We start from the raw sequence: 19,100 nt of genomic DNA, 5'->3' as shown, positions 1-19,100 counted from the left end.
AGAGTTAATGATTCCACAATCATTTTATAACCCACAAAATTACTCTCATCCTGTCAACCAGACAGTCATCTCTTAAAGATGTTCCAAAAGCACAGACGCATTTCCCTCTTTACGACTCGCCGGCTTGACACAATCGTCAATAAATAGGGCAATTTTCTCACTGAACACCTACAAACACATTTATGAAAAGTGACGCATCGCTGCGAGAAAACAGCTATGCGTCACTTCTCACTGCGCCCTCCTTGCGACACCAATGATGCGTCATATTTACAGTATGACGCATCATGTCGCAAGGAGTTACAGATACGTCAGTATTTCTGACGTATCTGTAAGCACAAAAATGACGCATTGCTGGAGGTTGTCACAAAAGTGACGCAACTCCAGCAATGGGTCATTACACATGGGCAAGTCCAAAGTTAGATGCTCCTGTGTCAGTTTTATGCCTTCCATGAGGCAGGCGTAAGAATTTGACGCATTTGCATCCTAGAAGTGGCGCAGTGAAATCTCATAGATTTCACTGCGTCACTTCTATGACCCTTTCTTGCGTTGGAACCCCCCGCATACATTGCACCTGGTGCAGGTATAATGTGGCGCTAAGGGTTTACAAAGTGACACATCTACCTAGATGCATCACTTTGTAAATATTACGCAACATGGCGCATTTTTTACACAGCTGGTGCGTCACACAAAGTGATGCACCGGCGGTGTAAAAGTGACTCAAGACTCAAGGCTTCATAAATAAGGCCCACAGTGTTTGCTGGTGACTACATTTAAGATTACCGTGTCATGGTAAAGGTAAAGGTTAGTTTACCAATCAGCTATGTATTGCGTTGATCGTTGCTTGCTTATGGGTTTAAAATTCCGAGAAGGGCTGCGGAGCGTTAGGTGGTGTTTGGAGAATTCTCTTACAGCCTACGAGACGTGCCCTGTCCTAAAAAAAGTGCCACGCTTTTCGAATGCTCGGATAAGAAGGAAAGAATGCCCCAACAATACCCAGTAAGTTAAACAATACCGCCATCTATTGATAGGAAGTGAGAATGCTTAGTGATTTTACAATGTTGGAGACAAGAGAGACTGGATTCAGGTCAAAATGGCTGCGTACATAAAGAAGACTTAATATTTGACCTAGTGTTCGACCCATTAGAAAAAAATAAAATGTACCTTGCAACCAGTCATTCTTTTGGACGCTACCATGTGCACGCGCCATACGGAAATCAGAAGGGAAGGGCTTTGGCCTGCTCAATGGCCAAAGCTGCCGACATTGCTAGTGGTGAAGGAAGCAGGGTCCGATAGTGTCAGTTCAACGTTCTGGGGAAATCACTCAATCTCCCCGTGCCTAAAAACAAGCAAAAAAAAAAAAGATTCTGATTGTGTGGGACGTAATCTGTGGTTCCTGCAAAAGCGCTCGGGCGAGTTCACGGTACATAAAACGTGAATAAAATCACATGGCGAGCAACGCATACAGAAATGAATAACAGAATATTGGAGCACAGTCAAAACCAGGAAAAATTAACCTATTCGTGATCTTGTACACAACCTGAAAAAGTGTCAACTTCGAGGCAAATTCAGTGTACATTATTACATCTGTTAGACGAGCATATTTGTAAGCCTTCAAAGCCACCGGAGCATCACTTTTTCTTACGCTCTAGTGACATTGCTCACAAACCCATTTTTACAAGGTGGCGTTAAGCAACTAAATGTAGCTTACCGCCACCTTGTAAAAATTCCTTTTACCGCGGAAGTCTGCTGAGGCAAAGGGGCGGGCAATGGGTGTTACTGTGGGCGTTCCACCGCAACACCCATTGCTTTGATGCTGCCCCATATTTTCATGGCTGGGGCAGCGGCAAAAACTAAGGCCACATAAAACCTGGTTTTAGGATGGCGACACAAGGAGAAATGATGAATTTCTCCTCGTATTTTGCCGCCTTGTAAATAAGGCCCCTTTTCAGGCTTTCACTTAGGGTGAAAGGGGCGTGTAATGGGTGTTGCAGTGGGCGTTCTGCTGCAACACCCATTGCTTTTTGATGCTGCCCCATATTTACAAGGATGGGGTAGTGCCAAAAACAAAAGCCAGGTCATACCTGGTCTTAGCATGTCGATACAAGGATAAATCCTTAATTTCTCCTTGTATTTTGCTCTTTCTGTGTGTGCTGTATTCTGCAGCACACATAGAAACAGCAAATTGCCTTTTGAGATTGTTTATGTGCAGGATGGTGTCCCTTCCTGCACATAAACAATCGCCCCTGCAGTGCAGGCACCCTTGCAACACGGTGCAAGGGTGCCAAAGCTGGCGCTACGCAGCTTTAAAAGCATCAGCCGTAGGGGAAACATAGGGGTGCACTGTACTTTTGTAAATACGGCACATCCCCGTGTTTCAAAAATGTCGGAGCGCGGCATTACCAATATTGGCGTAACACCACGCTCTGACATTTTGTTGCTAATTTGCCCCAAGGGGTCCATTTGTGGTTTCCTAACTGTTGATATGCTTTGAAACATTTGTACAGTTCATTTGCAGGTATATAAAAGTTGTTGTGTGTTACACAAATACTGACAACTTACAGCCTTTGTTACCACCACAACAAGACTGTCAACTAGTCCACTTTACTATTCTGTTTTCGACCGCAAAGTTAGAGAACGGTCAGGGTGTTACATGGGTGGTGCATGGGTGTCCCCATGCATCTCAATGTAAACCCATATTTACAAAGACTAGTAAACAAAGGTGTGTGCCAAAATGGTGTGCCCATCTGAGGTGGGTGTAACAAGTTCTAATATCTTTATTCCTCCTCGTTACTTCTTCTTTGCATGTGTGTGCATTCTTCAGCACACATGCAAAGAGGAAATAGCCGCAAAGGATAGGTGTCCCTTCCTGCACAAAAAACTTACTTGACCACAAGGTTTTGGCACTAGGCAGCCACAAGTGCCCCAGTACTAGGAGAGCGCAGAACTGCGCCATATCTTTCAACATACAGTGCTGTTGTGCTCTTTCACTTTCAGGCAACACAGCGCAGAACTTCATTTGCTGCGCTGTGTTGCATAAAATGTTATTAAATATTCCTGTCATAAATTTGGCACATGTTTTCAGACATAAATTTTGTCTTGGGCATTGTACAGCGCTCCACGGCCTTTTTGGCTGGGGTCACACTACAGAAATAATATATACATACATACATATAGAAAAATACAGTTTGTTAGGAAGAAAAGGCTATTTTTCAAAGAATGAGAGAGAAATGTATCCAAGGCTCAGCTTTGTGCATTTGTCTGGCAGGTTACAGTGTGGCACAACACGATGTTGGAATTAGTGCACACCACTTTTGTTATGTTAGACATTTCTAATTGTGCTCTTCGTTCTCCATTAACTGCAAATAGTGAAATAAAAACCGTACAGAAAGACAGGTTATAATAAAATATAATCCCTCCGTTCATAGGAATGCCTTCTCAATAGTCCTTCCTACATTCAACTACTGAAGCACTTTTACCTAAGGGCCTGCAACACAGCACAGGCTGTAGAAATGAAAGCTATGCCCCTGGCAGGGCCGGCTTGAGTGCTGCTGGTACCCGGTGAGACAATCTTTGTTGGTGCACCTTCCCGCAAAAATAGTGGCATAATGTAAAACTATGGGGGCCCCTACAGAATGAGAGGAGGGGCACCTTAGTCTCCCATATCTCACAGATGTAGATTGGCCCTGGGCTTATGGGGGCTTCCTGAAGGGTCAGGGTTCCCTTGAACCCCTGCACTACAGGGGGTGCAGAGGCCTTCATTACAACCCTCCATTAAAGACCTCCCTCTACAAAGATTCCTTCCCTATCAACCTCCAATGGTGCCCCTCTTTTCTATATAGACTCTTACTCATGTGTATTACATTTATTTAGTAGTGCTGTGCGACTCAGGCCAATATAGGGTGTTCAGTGCTTTATCTCACACACATATTGTTCAGAGACAATGACTCAAATAAGTGTGTAAATCAATGTATATGAAGTGTTACTGAAGACAATGAGAGCTGCAAGGTGTAGGAGTTACATGTCATCCATACTGGTAGCTACTATAAGCAGGGCCACTGGAATAATGCAGCAGGGAGGACAAAATTATGCTGCAGGGTTGACTAAATTATTTGGCATGAAAAGGGAAATTATGCAGCATAATGCAGAAACTTTTGTGATAGTATTGCTACATTATTTTCTAATTTTTACACTTTTTAACACTTTCTGGGCATAGGTTGCACCTCATTAGCACCAGTTTAGCACCCAAATATAGCAATATGCAAAAGAATGGTGTCCAGTCAACCTTTGCAAAGGGCATTTGCAACACGTATCACTGTGATTTTAGTTTTGTTTCTAACCATTTGAGCTAGAAACTATTTTTAAATTAGAATCTTCAGATTATGCAGCTGATGATGGATTATGTGCAAATGCGGCAAATTCATAATCATGCAAAAAACGTTGCAGCCACACAATCACATAATTCCAGTGGCCCTGACTAAATGTTAAAAGTGCATGCCCTGGAGAAATACAAACTCAGGATTTAAAACATAACATAGTAAGTAGATAAGTAAAACATAACATAGTGATTGGGGTTGTCCCTACTAAAAAATATGTATCATTATCTAAATGAATTCTTTGATCTGCATCTTAGACTTTGTACTTTGCAAGAGGTGCATTGTCCCTCTGTGCTTCTTTATGATGAGTCAAAACTGAGATTTATCACCTGAATTAAATTGACATTTTTGTTAGGGCCTGAAAGTTGTAGGCATGCACATCACGCAGAAGTCTTTGCCTTTATTCCTGTCAGATATTTCAAAATGTAGCATAGTACTCCAATATGGCTCCTCGACAAAAGCAGATTGCCATGCCCTAGGCCAATGCAGGAGAAGGCACACCACCTGCTGTAACTACACAAGGATCCTTTGTCATTCTGTATGTGACGATCAGCTGAAGACAGAATGAAAATGGGCCAGTCCACATTCTGTGCAAGGTCGGGCTTGGGCTGCCGCAGCTACTACAGTTTAAAAGAAAAGTCCAAGCTGGCTCGATAGCGAGAACTTTTAAACTCTAGGCGCTTATAGCAGGGGAACAGCACAGCTTGCTGCAAACCTAAAAATTACGGACAAAATGCATCCGTAAAAGGAATGATGATGGACAATGGGCGTGATATCAAAATAACAAATGCACTGTGAAATATATGGATGGTTGGTCACTCCCTAGGTCTTTAAACTTGGGGGCCTGACTTTATCAAAGGGGGAGCAGGTGTCACGATGCTCTGGCCAAGTTTCTGGGACAAATATTAGAACACAATGTCCTTGCTTTATTTTGTGCCCGTAGGAGACAACTCTTTTATCCAGACTAAGTTAAGCTGTTGTTGTACTTCTCCGGCAGAACTATATAAGGCCTGTGTTTTATTATTTAAACATCGTCCATTTTGAATTCAGGGGAGAGGCACTTCATATAGGAGTTATCATGGATGATGCGGAGAGCTGTGAATGAGATGCAGCTCTGCAGGCCTGACACATATTACAATTAGGAAGATAGCTGCATTGGCAGAGGTGTGTAGGCTTGCAATCTAAGATGCACTGAGTCTGGCTTCCTGACACATTGCACCAAGGTATGGAGTTAGATCATTCCAAATGGGTCTGGAAGAAGGGTACTCCACCATGCTCTCACTAATGTAGGGGTATTAGAGGTATATAGGAGTAATATTAGAAAAAATAAGCATGGTGGATAGGTTTTATTTTCACCATTCTAATGATGATTATACCAGCAATGTATCTCATGTCTCTAATAATTGCAGTTCATGTTTTAACTACAAGGATGAGATCTTTTCAATATACATTTAAAAATGTATTATTGACTCTTCTCTTTGTGAAACCTTGGTAATACAAAAGGGTTAGATCTGTTTCCATGAATTACTTGGGAATAAAGGTGGTCATGTTCAAGGATGCCGACAGCAGAGGTTTAGGACTTTAGGTGCGGTACCATAAGCCAACCGAACCAACATTTACTGAAAATAAAAAAAGACTCAGCTCCTGTATTATGACGTTTTGTTGTGCCAATCCACTTATTTTAGTTCCAAATTCAACAGTCATATACAGTCAAACATTACACATTCAAAAAAATCTAAAGTTTTGGCCATTTTGAGAAATTTCTCAAGGTCCGCGGTCATCCATTTATATAAAAAAATTGCTTTGTTTGGCATGTACTAAAATGATTCCAAATGTCATTTGTACCGCGCCTCATATTAAATAACCATATAGAGGCCAAATATGCCCTTTTATTAGACTTTTCCTCCTTTTCAGAAGCTTGTTTTTTGCCAGATTTCAAGCATGAAAAATGACTCCAAACACATTTATTTTGGTTCCAAAAGTGATGATTCACATCGAACAATCATATACAGTCAAAAGTTTGAACACTGGAAAAATCACTATTTTGGGCCATTTGGAGAAATTTCTTAAGGTTCAGGTTCATCGATTTTCATAAAAAATTGAATTTTTGGGAATGGACAAAAAATGGTTCCAAATGTCATTTATATTGCACCCAATATTGAATAACAACTTTTTAAGGCCTCACAGTGACCACATATGCCATTTTTCTAAACATTTCCTGCTATTCAGAAGCTTGTGTTTTGCCAAATTTCGAACATCAAAATGACTCTAAGCACACTTATTTTAGTTCCAAGAGTGATGATTCACATCCAACAGTCATATGTAGTCAAAAAAATAAACATTCAAAAAATCAAAATTTTTGGTCATTGTGTGAAATTTCTGAACGTCCAGAAACATTCATTTTCATTTTAAAAAATATATTTTTTTGGCATGTACAAAAAAATCATTCCAAATGTAATTTCTATTGCGCCTCATAATGAAAAGAACACTTTGTAAGGTCTCACAGGATCAAATATGCTATTTTTATAAACCTTTCCTCCTGCTCAGAAGCTTGTGTTTTGCCTGATTTTGAGCCTTACGATGATACTAAACACACTTATTGTAGTTCCAAAACTAATAATTCACACCCAACAGTCATATACAGTCAAAATAATAAACAGTCAAAAAATCACATTTTTTGGCAATTTAGAAAAATTTCTTAAGATGGTCATTGACATCAACCAAAAAAATCTAATATTTTTTATGCAGGAAAAATGGTCCAAAATGACATCTATATAGTGCGTCAAATTGAATAACCACTTTTTAAGGCCTCACAGTGACCAAATATGCCTTTTTTATAGACTTTTACTCATACTCAAATGCTTGTGTTTTGCACAAATTTAATCATGAAAACGACTTTAAACACATTTATTTTGGTTGCAAAATTAACAATTCAAATCCAACAGTCATATACAGTCAAAAGATTAAACATTTGAAATATCACAATTTTTGGCCATTTTGAGAAATTTCTTATGGTCTGGGGTCAACAATTTTCATAAAAATTAGATTTTCTTGTGTGTACAAAAAATTGTTCCAAATGTCATTTATATCGCGCCTCATATTGAATAATCATTTTTTAAGGCCTCACAGTGACCAAATATGCCTTTTTTATAGACTTTTACTCATACTCAAATGCTTGTGTTTTGCACAAATGTAATCATGAAAACGACTTTAAACACATTTATTTTGGTTGCAAAATTAACAATTCAAATCCAACAGTCATATTCAGTCAAAAGATTAAACATTTGAAATATCTCAATTTTGGGGCATTTTGAGAAATTTCTTATGGTCTGGGGTCAACAATTTTCATAAAAATTAGATTTTATTGTGTGTACAAAAAATTGTTCCAAATGTCATTTATATTATGCCTCATATTGAATAATCATTTTATAAGGCCTCACAGTGACTAAATATACCCTTTTTTATAGACTTTTCCTGCTACTTAGAAGCTTGTGATTTGCCCAAATTCAAGCATAAATATGACACTAAACCCACTTATTTAAGTTTCAAAAGGGAAGATTAACATCCAACAGGCATATACTGTCAAAAGATAAGATATACAAAAAAAATCACATTTTTTCGTCAGTTTGGGAAATTACTTAAGGTCCAGGGTCATCGATTTTAATTTTAAAAAATTGAGTTTTTTGGCATATTCAAACAATGATTCCAAATGTCATTTCTATTGCACCTCATATTGAATAACCACTCTACAAGGCCTCACAGTGATCAAATATGCAATTTTAAAGACCTTTCCTCCTACTCAGAAGCTTGTGTTTTGTCCGATTTCAAGCATGAAAATGACTCAAAACACACTTATTTTGGTTCCAAAAGTGGTGATTCACATCCAACAGGCAAAACAATAAATGTTTAAAAAATCACCATATTTGGCCATTTGGAGACATTTCTGAATGTCCAGTGTCACCAATTTTCATACAAAAATTGAATGTATGCATGAAATTACTCTAAACACACCTAGTTGTATAGGTACAAGAACTGCTGCTAACTAGCGTTAGCGTTAGTTAGCGGCAGTTTTATTAACGCGGCCTAACACCAAAAACTATCGCCCTGCTAGTGATGTATTCACAATATGTCACTACATGGCGATAGTAACAGCTAGCCGCGGTGAAAATTGACGCTAACACTAGCGTCAAGGCGATAAAAAGTTTGACATTATCGAGCGAAAAGTGACAAAAGGCCTGTTAGTGACAAAAAAACTAACGTTAGTCAGCCCAACTTGACTTTTTTTGCAAAAATTGCCTATAGGTCCACCTCCAATGAAACATAGGATATAAAACCAATGGAATGCAGAATGGAGCAGCAAGGGATAAGTGCAGCACAGATCAACAACCACCCCAACCCCCCCCCCCCCCCAACAGCCAGGATGACAGGCCAGAGTCCCAGGGGAAGAGGAAATGCGAAATGCAGATTCAGGGCTACAGTTATGAAACGAGGAGCATCGCTGGGAAAATCCAGTGATGCATCATTTTTCATAGCGCCCTCCTTGCAACACCATGGCAGCCAAAACCTTGAAAGCGGGGACAGTCTCTGGGGCCTTGAGGCCTCGCTGATCCTGCGTCTGTGACCCAGAGTGTGAGTCAGAGGTGCTGTGGAGTTGCTGGGCCGTGGCAGTAGACATTGAGGCGACGGCGATCGCCCTTACCTGGTGGTGAATTCTGGCAGGTCGCATGAAGACACGTTGCTGACCTGTGGGAGAAGAGACCGCCTGGTGCACCTTGGAGCTGTGAATGGTAGAGGCAATGTAGGGCGCACCAATGTGGGAAGGTCTGCATCGCAATCCAGGTAACACCACTACACCGGGGTGCACGGAGGAGATTACCAATGGTGGGTCGTGCCTCTCTGCATCACATGTTGGAAGATGTTGCACTGGCCGGACGCCATGGTGGGTGAGGCGCCTGAGATGTGCCAAACTTGTGTGGTGGGAGTACTGCAACTTCACACCCAAGGGAGCCCTGTTGCATCACCAGTATTGGGAGGTTCCCCAGCGGACTTGGTGGTGACTGCTATACCCAGGTTTGTGAAATCCCACCTGGCTGAGGCTCCAGCTGGTTAAGTCACAGATTTGGAGAGTGCAGTGCATTGAGGCCCGGTGTCAAAGTCCAGGTGAAGAGAAGGTAGGACACATAGCGGAGGAGGTTTGGGGTGAGTCAGGCCCAGGCCTAGTGCCTGTGGGTGACGCGCACTGTGCCCTAAGCAATCCCTGAGCTGTGGCTGACCTACATCATCAAGGGTACTGCACAAGACTGGTGGGGGACTCCACTAACTGTCTCAAGCTGCTGAGCTCGGCCATTGGTGGCAGTGGGTGGGGCAAGGGTGCCGGCTCTGGCCCAGGCCCTTGGGCATTCAGCTTGATCCCCCGTTACTCGCTGGGGAACACGAAATCTGGTCACCACTGTTAGATCGCAAGAGGCAACAGGGTGGTGCTGCCTTTGCGTGCCCCCTGTTAGTTTGCTTTTGGGTGTCTGGGGGACTAACCCTTGGTTGCTGCTGCTGTCCCCATCTGCTGCTGCTGGTTCCTCTGTGTTAGACCTGTCAGCCCTTTGGGTGGTCCCTCCTCATCATTATTTATTTTGTCCCACTTTTGCCTCAAACCCTGTTTGAATTTTTCCTTTTTGGGAACCACCAGACTTTTTAGTGTTGCTGCAGATTCAGGGAGCCATTTTAGCTACCCCTGAAACTTCTGTCTGAGGGCCTGGAGCACAAAATGGTGGCCACCTGTGACATCACCAGCATCCACTGGAACCTACCAGCACCTTCCAGAACATTCCAGGAGATTCCAGAACTCTGTGACAGTTGGAGACCGTTTAGAATGTTGGGAGGATAAGAGAGGCAGTTGGCAGTTGGAGCTGGCAGTTGGCACCTGACTGGTGAAGAGAGAGGAGCACAACAGTGAAGGAGGAAGGAGTGAAGCAGCAGGGGTGGAAACTTGTGCCTGGAGTGGGGTCCATAAACCCACCCTTGATACTTGTCCCTACTGATGGATCCCAGCCTATAGCCCTGTGTGGGAAGAAGACAAAGGAAACTTATCCTAAGGACCTGGACAGCAGGAACAGGCCTTAGAACCAAGAAAACAGCAAGATTCTGACCTGAGAACTGGTTTCCCTGGAGTCCGGCGTCGAGTAGCCTGAAGACCTGGAGCCCGAGGTGGAGAAGCGGCGCTGACTGAAGTAGCAGACGTCGTACCCGGAGCCGCCTGAGGTCGTGAGAGGGCGCCGACGGAGGTCGTGAGGAATACCAGAGGTCGAGGAGGAAGTGAACCGAGGTCGAGCGAGCGGCGTCATCGGAGGAGTGAAGTCCGCCCTCCGGAGTCGTCGGAGACCGAGGTAGAGGAGCACCGGAGGTCGGGAGTGAGGATCGCACTCCGGAGTCGCCCGGAACCTGTGTGGAGGAGCACCGGAGGTCGGGGGTGAGGATCGCACCCCGGAGTCGCCGGAAGTCGACATCGAGGCCAGGCCGGCTGACGTCATCGGAGCCGAGAGCGCCATCGGACCGGAGCCGCCCGAAGTCGATATCGTGAAGAGACTGCCCGACGCCGTCGAATCGGAGGTCGAGATCGAACCGAGGCCACCGACATCGGACCGGAACCGCCTACCGGCGTCGTCAAAGAACTGACATTGTGCCGAGGCCGCCGAGACCGAACCGGAACCGCCTCACGGCGTCGACACGACTCCAGCGGCGTCGGAACATCAGAAAAAGGGCAGTAAGTGGAGTAGAGGGCGCCTAAGGCCCTGTGGAGACCTGAGAGACTGCTCTAAGGGGCTAGGGAGGTGCTGAAACCAACCTGACTGTGCAAGGGGTGAACTGGGACTAACCTAGAGAGGTTGTGTGGAGAGAGAAAGCCAGGGCACTGGTATTCCCCCCTTTGATCTACCTCAGCTTAGGCCTCAGCCTTGTCCCAGCCAGGGAGTAGCCCCCCTCAAGCCTTCCACAACCCTACAAGCTGTGCCTGGGCCATATCAGCCCTTAAGAATTGAAGTGTCATCTGATTATATGAGGGTTGCTGTATACTTTTAATTATTTATTGGGGATACTGTATTTATTGAGTTTTACCTATTTATTGCTGCACTATATTTATAGGTCCACAGGACTTGTTGGTGTACAATATTTATTGGTACAGTATTTATTGCCTCAAAGTATTTAATTGTCTGTATATATTGCACTTGTATTTATGCCCTGTTATTTATGATCACCCCTATTTATTTCATCAAACAGCCAATATTTATTTGACCTGCACTAATTGAAACTCGTATATTGTGATTGACCTATTTATTTTTCCAATCAGCAACTAAGAGAAAAAGATAAAGAAGAATATTTTTATAATTTTTACGGTGTAGAGTCGTTTTTGGAACGGATGCACGCATGGTTATTGTATGGGTATATTGTATGCTTAGCACTGCGCCTGTTTCCTGACCACTCGAGCCAAGCTACCACAGTGTGTTCGGGGAGTCCACCACCACCCTGCGGAGTGGGAGTGGGCGTTTCCAACATAAATTGGTGTTCAGCGGTGGGATAGAGCTGTGCCTACATATACTCAACAATAACTGTGGGTAGTCCATAGGCCTACACCGGGAGTTTTCTCACAGCGGCCTTCCTAATTGTGGGTTTTTGTTTTTTTCCAAATTTACTCTGGTGGTGGGAGGAGGTATTACTAAAGGTACCACCCTACATTGTTACTGCACAAAACCTGTCCTCTAACCTGAGTGGGCAAGATGGAGTTTGTACTAGAGAATCTAGAAACGTACACTGTGGCCCAACTCAGGGAGTTTTGCCAGCGGGAGGGGGTGTACTGTCCCCCAGGAGCAAAGAAGGGTGCACTCCAAACCAGCTTAAGGGCTTGGGGGGAGGCACGCCGAGAAAGCAAGGCTGAGGAGGAAGACAGGGATGGAGAGCCTGACCCCGAGGGGGCTGAGATGTACCAACCTGAGGTGGGGAACCTGTCAGCAGGGCCCAGGACACTTTCTAGGAAGGGCAGCACTGTCTCTAGCGGGGGCTTATCCAGCGTGGAGTTAGCAGATCGGAGAGAGAAAAGACAGCTCACATGGGATTTAGCAAAGCTGGAGAAGGAGAAGGAGGAACAGAGGTTGGCTCATGAGACGGAGAAAGAGAGGATGGCTCATGAGATAAGACTGAAAGAGATAGAGCTTCAGATCTTAAGAATTGGGGCACCAACTGTTCCTAATGGTGGCAGCAAAGACCAAGAAATCACCAGGGAATCCAAACCTTACCTGCCAAAGGACATAGTAGCTAGCTATGGGGCGGGTGACGACATCGCCAAGTGGCTAGCAGCCTATGAGGTCTCGTTGAGGGCCCATGGGGTTCCAGTGAAGTATTGGGGAGGAGGATTGTATAGGTACATGCCTCCAGCTGGTAGGGATGCTTTATTGGCCCTCGAAGAGGATGAGCAGACCCACTACCCCACCATGAAACTGGCGCTCATCAGAAAGTTTGGACTAACACCTGAAAAGTACAGACAGAAGTTCAGGGGTAGTCACAAGCTGGGCACACAGAATTGGGTGGACTTCCTGGACTATGCAAAGAAGGCACTAGAAGGTTGGATTCAGGGCAGTGAAGTAAGGAACTACGAGGAGCTGTTTGACCTAGTACTGAAGGAACACCTACTCGAGAAATGTTTCCCTGAACTGCGGCAACACCTGGTGGATAGCAAGCTGACCAGCCCCCGGAAGCTTGCTGAGGAGGCGGACATTTGGGCTAGTACCCGGGTGTCCACAAGGGGGACTGGAGGGGATACTCAAAAGGCCGGACAGGGCGCCCCCCAGAAGAAAGAGGGAGGGGAAAAGAAAAAGGAGTTCTCCAAAGGCCCCCAAAATAACTTCCAAGGGAAGGGAACAGGATTCACCTCTAAGGCTAACCCACCCAGAAACCCTAATCCTGGCCAGAGTCAGCAGCCAAGGGTTGTCCATTGCTACGAGTGCGGTGGCGTTGGACACTATAAAGGAGACCCGAAGTGTCAGAAACGATCACCCCCTCCCACTGGAGGAAAGACCCCCGGAGTAGCTAGTGTAGTGCTCGGGGAGGAGATGCCCTTAACTAAGGGAAGGGAGTGGGCGGGTGTCACTTTAGTGTCCCTGGGAGAACGGGAGATGGTTCCCAAGATCCAGGTGCCCGCAAATACCGCAAAGTATGGGCAGTGGATCACCATCAACGGCCAAAGAGGGGAGGCTCTGAGAGACACAGGAGCCAGTATGACTATGGTGCGTAGCCAGCTGGTGTCTCCAGAGCAGGTAATTCCCGATGTACTCCACCCAGCCGCGATGGCTGACGGCAGAACAGGTCACTATCCAGTGGCCGAGGTTCCCTTTGAATGGGGGGGGGTTGCAGGTTCACTTCGAGTTGCCGTAAGCCCTGCCGTGCCAGTCGATTGTCTGCTGGGCAATGACATGGAGCACAACGCTTGGAAGGAGGTGGAATACCGGACTCACACCGAGATGCTGGGTACACCTGACTGGGCCTGTGTTAGCACAAGGTCCGAGACTACCCGAAGAGGGAGTTCATTCCGGCTGGAGCCTGGAACAAAGGCCCAGCCAGCTGCCAGTCAAGGGAAGAACCGAGGACAGGAGGAGCCTGCCTCGGCGTCTCCACCCCGTAGGACGGATAGGCCACCGGAGGTGGTGGGCCAGGAGTCTGCGGAGGGGGACGTTACCAACCTGGAGGACTTACCCATCCCGGCCGAGTGGCACGTGGAGGGAGGCCCGTCCAGGGAGGAATTCTGCCAGGGCCAGAGGGAGTGCCCTACCCTTGAGGGGCTGAGGCGACAGGCCGAAGCCCAGGCAGCAGGGAACGTTGAAGGGAACTACAGTGTTTACTGGGAGGATGGCCTCCTCTACAGTGAACCCAAGGCACCCCTACACGGATCGTCACGAGCCTTGGTAGTCCCTCAACGTTATCGAGCCTTCCTTCTGGAGTTGGCTCACGAGATACCATTGGCAGGACACCTGGGGCAAGACAAGACCTTCGCCCGTCTTGTCCCACACTTTTATTGGCCTCAGATGAAAGTGTCGTCCGATACCTACTGCCGGACATGTGTGTCTTGCCAAGCCAGTGGGAAAACAGGGGTGAAGCTGAAAGCTCCCCTGGAACCACTCCCTGTCGTTAGCACCCCCTTTGAAAGGGTGGGCATCGACATTGTGGGTCCATTAGATCCACCAACTACAGCTGGTCACAGGTTTATCCTGGTTCTGGTGGATCATGCCACACGGTACCCAGAGGCAATACCTCTGAGGACCATAACAGCACCTGTTGTGGCTAGGGCCCTGATGGGAATCTTTACCCGAGTGGGTTTTCCCAAGGAAGTTGTGTCCGACAGGGGGACCAACTTCATGTCAGCATATATGCGGGCAATGTGGAAGGAGTGTGGAGTGACCTACCGGTTCACAACTCCTTACCACCCCCAGACCAATGGTCTGGTGGAAAGGTTTAACAAAACCTTAAAAGGCATGATCAGAAGTCTGCCTGAAAGCCTGCGGAGGAAATGGGACGTCCTCCTACCCTGTTTACTTTTTTCCTACAGGGAAGTGCCACAGAAGGGAGTGGGCTTCAGCCCCTTCGAGCTTCTGTATGGGCACCCTGTACGTGGACCTCTTAACCTGGTGAGAGACGGATGGGAAAGAACTCCCAGAAAGCTCCCCCAGGATGTGGTGAGCTACATGCTGGCCTTCCGGAGCCAAATGGCTAAGTTGTGGAAGCAAGCTTCTGACAACTTGGAAGCCAGCCAAGCAGTAATGAAGGCGTGGTATGACCACAACGCTCACCCGGTGGAGTTGGAGCCTGGCCAGAAGGTGTGGGTGATCGAACCAGGAGAGCTTAGTGCCCTCCAGGATCGCTGGTCAGGACCCTTTGAGGTGTTGGAGAAGAAGGGTAAGGCTACCTACTTGGTGGACCTGAAGACCCCTCGTCAGCCCCTGCGGGTGCTGCATGCCAACCGCCTCAAACCCCACCACGAGAGGCCCGAAGTCATCTTGATGATGGTGACTGACGGAGGAGAGGACGTGGGAAGCGAGCCTCTCCCTGATCTGTTTGCGTCTCAGGAAAAGGATGGGTCGGTGGAGGGAGTGATTCTCTCCCCATCTCTAACTCCTGAACAGCAGGAGGACTGTCGCCAGGCCCTGGGGCAGTACTCTGCGTTGTTCTCCCTTGTCCCGGGTAGGACTCACCTGTGCGTCCATGACGTGGACACAGGAGACAGCCCACCTGTGAAGTCCAAGATCTACCGGATGTCAGACAAGGTGAAGGCCAGCATTCATAGTGAAGTCACTAAGATGCTGGAGCTAGGAGTGATTGAACCTTCTAGCAGCCCCTGGTCCAGTCCGGTGGTGTTAGTACCGAAAGCTGCACCACCGGGTGCCCAACCAGAACTGAGGTTCTGTGTGGACTACCGGGGACTGAATTCAGTGACAAAGACTGATGCACATCCGATCCCTAGGGCGGATGAATTAATTGACCGGCTGGGAGCTGCCCAATATCTAAGTACCTTTGACCTTACCTCTGGGTACTGGCAGATCTCTTTGACTGATGGAGCAAGGGAAAGGTCAGCCTTCTCCACGCCCAATGGCCACTACCAGTTCTGTGTGATGCCCTTTGGGCTCAAGAACGCACCTGCCACGTTTCAGCGCCTGGTAAACCAGATCCTCACCGGAATGGAGAGTTTCTCTGCTGCTTATCTGGATGACATAGCCGTCTTCAGTAGCAGCTGGGAGGATCACTTGCGTCACCTGCAAGCTGTTCTCCAGGCCCTGAGACAAGCTGGATTGACGATCAAGGCCAGCAAGTGCCAGATCGGGCAGGGGTCGGTAGTGTACCTTGGACACTTGGTGGGTAGGGGAACGGTGCAACCCCTCCAGGCGAAGATCGAGGCCATCATGGCCTGGGAAACCCCCAAGACACAGACTGAGGTCCGAGCATTTTTGGGCCTCACGGGATACTATCGCCGCTTCGTGAAGGGGTACGGTACCATCGTAGCCCCTCTCACGGAGCTCACGTCCAAGAAACAACCTCGACGGGTAGTCTGGACGGAGGCTTGTCAGCAAGCCTTTGAGAAATTGAAGAAAGCCATGTGCGAGGCCCCGGTCTTAAGGGCCCCAGACTTTTCCAAGAAGTTCATTGTCCAGACAGATGCATCAGAACATGGCATTGGGGCAGTGTTATCGCAACTCAACGAAGAGGGCCTGGATCAACCCGTGGTCTTCCTATCCAGGAGACTACTTCCCAGGGAACAGAAGTGGAGTGCAATAGAGCGTGAAGCCTTTGCAGTGGTATGGGCTCTGAAGAAGTTGCGGCCATACCTGTTTGGCTCGCACTTCCTTGTTCAGACCGACCACAGACCCCTTCGTTGGCTGATGCAAATGAAGGGGGAGAATCCCAAGTTGTTGAGGTGGTCTATTTCCCTACAGGGGATGGACTTTCAGGTGGAACATCGGCCTGGAGTGGACCACGCCAATGCAGACGGTCTCTCAAGGTATTTCCGCCTTAGTGATGAGAACTCCCAAGGGGTTGGGTAGCTCTCCCCACTTTCAGCTGGGGGGGACGCGTGTTAGACCTGTCAGCCCTTTGGGTGGTCCCTCCTCATCATTATTTATTTTGTCCCACTTTTGCCTCAAACCCTGTTTGAATTTTTCCTTTTTGGGAACCACCAGACTTTTTAGTGTTGCTGCAGATTCAGGGAGCCATTTTAGCTACCCCTGAAACTTCTGTCTGAGGGCCTGGAGCACAAAATGGTGGCCACCTGTGACATCACCAGCATCCACTGGAACCTACCAGCACCTTCCAGAACATTCCAGGAGATTCCAGAACTCTGTGACAGTTGGAGACCGTTTAGAATGTTGGGAGGATAAGAGAGGCAGTTGGCAGTTGGAGCTGGCAGTTGGCACCTGACTGGTGAAGAGAGAGGAGCACAACAGTGAAGGAGGAAGGAGTGAAGCAGCAGGGGTGGAAACTTGTGCCTGGAGTGGGGTCCATAAACCCACCCTTGATACTTGTCCCTACTGATGGATCCCAGCCTATAGCCCTGTGTGGGAAGAAGACAAAGGAAACTTATCCTAAGGACCTGGACAGCAGGAACAGGCCTTAGAACCAAGAAAACAGCAAGATTCTGACCTGAGAACTGGTTTCCCTGGAGTCCGGCGTCGAGTAGCCTGAAGACCTGGAGCCCGAGGTGGAGAAGCGGCGCTGACTGAAGTAGCAGACGTCGTACCCGGAGCCGCCTGAGGTCGTGAGAGGGCGCCGACGGAGGTCGTGAGGAATACCAGAGGTCGAGGAGGAAGTGAACCGAGGTCGAGCGAGCGGCGTCATCGGAGGAGTGAAGTCCGCCCTCCGGAGTCGTCGGAGACCGAGGTAGAGGAGCACCGGAGGTCGGGAGTGAGGATCGCACTCCGGAGTCGCCCGGAACCTGTGTGGAGGAGCACCGGAGGTCGGGGGTGAGGATCGCACCCCGGAGTCGCCGGAAGTCGACATCGAGGCCAGGCCGGCTGACGTCATCGGAGCCGAGAGCGCCATCGGACCGGAGCCGCCCGAAGTCGATATCGTGAAGAGACTGCCCGACGCCGTCGAATCGGAGGTCGAGATCGAACCGAGGCCACCGACATCGGACCGGAACCGCCTACCGGCGTCGTCAAAGAACTGACATTGTGCCGAGGCCGCCGAGACCGAACCGGAACCGCCTCACGGCGTCGACACGACTCCAGCGGCGTCGGAACATCAGAAAAAGGGCAGTAAGTGGAGTAGAGGGCGCCTAAGGCCCTGTGGAGACCTGAGAGACTGCTCTAAGGGGCTAGGGAGGTGCTGAAACCAACCTGACTGTGCAAGGGGTGAACTGGGACTAACCTAGAGAGGTTGTGTGGAGAGAGAAAGCCAGGGCACTGGTATTCCCCCCTTTGATCTACCTCAGCTTAGGCCTCAGCCTTGTCCCAGCCAGGGAGTAGCCCCCCTCAAGCCTTCCACAACCCTACAAGCTGTGCCTGGGCCATATCAGCCCTTAAGAATTGAAGTGTCATCTGATTATATGAGGGTTGCTGTATACTTTTAATTATTTATTGGGGATACTGTATTTATTGAGTTTTACCTATTTATTGCTGCACTATATTTATAGGTCCACAGGACTTGTTGGTGTACAATATTTATTGGTACAGTATTTATTGCCTCAAAGTATTTAATTGTCTGTATATATTGCACTTGTATTTATGCCCTGTTATTTATGATCACCCCTATTTATTTCATCAAACAGCCAATATTTATTTGACCTGCACTAATTGAAACTCGTATATTGTGATTGACCTATTTATTTTTCCAATCAGCAACTAAGAGAAAAAGATAAAGAAGAATATTTTCATAATTTTTACGGTGTAGAGTCGTTTTTGGAACGGATGCACGCATGGTTATTGTATGGGTATATTGTATGCTTAGCACTGCGCCTGTTTCCTGACCACTCGAGCCAAGCTACCACAGTGTGTTCGGGGAGTCCACCACCACCCTGCGGAGTGGGAGTGGGCGTTTCCAACACTCTGACCTGGAGGTCAGGTGTTTGAGTTCCTCCTCCACCCGCAGGCTTCTGCCTGAGCCTCATCCCTGGTGGTCCAGTGGTAGAGCGTCACTGCTTTCAAGCTTGACTGCCCTCCTGTCCCTCTTATCTGCTGTTCCTGTTTATCTTTCTGCTCTTCT

Source organism: Triturus cristatus, chromosome 10 (genome assembly GCF_964204655.1).
Source record: "Triturus cristatus chromosome 10, aTriCri1.1, whole genome shotgun sequence".
Taxonomy (NCBI): domain Eukaryota; kingdom Metazoa; phylum Chordata; class Amphibia; order Caudata; family Salamandridae; genus Triturus; species Triturus cristatus.
Note: the sequence above shows the minus strand (reverse complement) of the source record.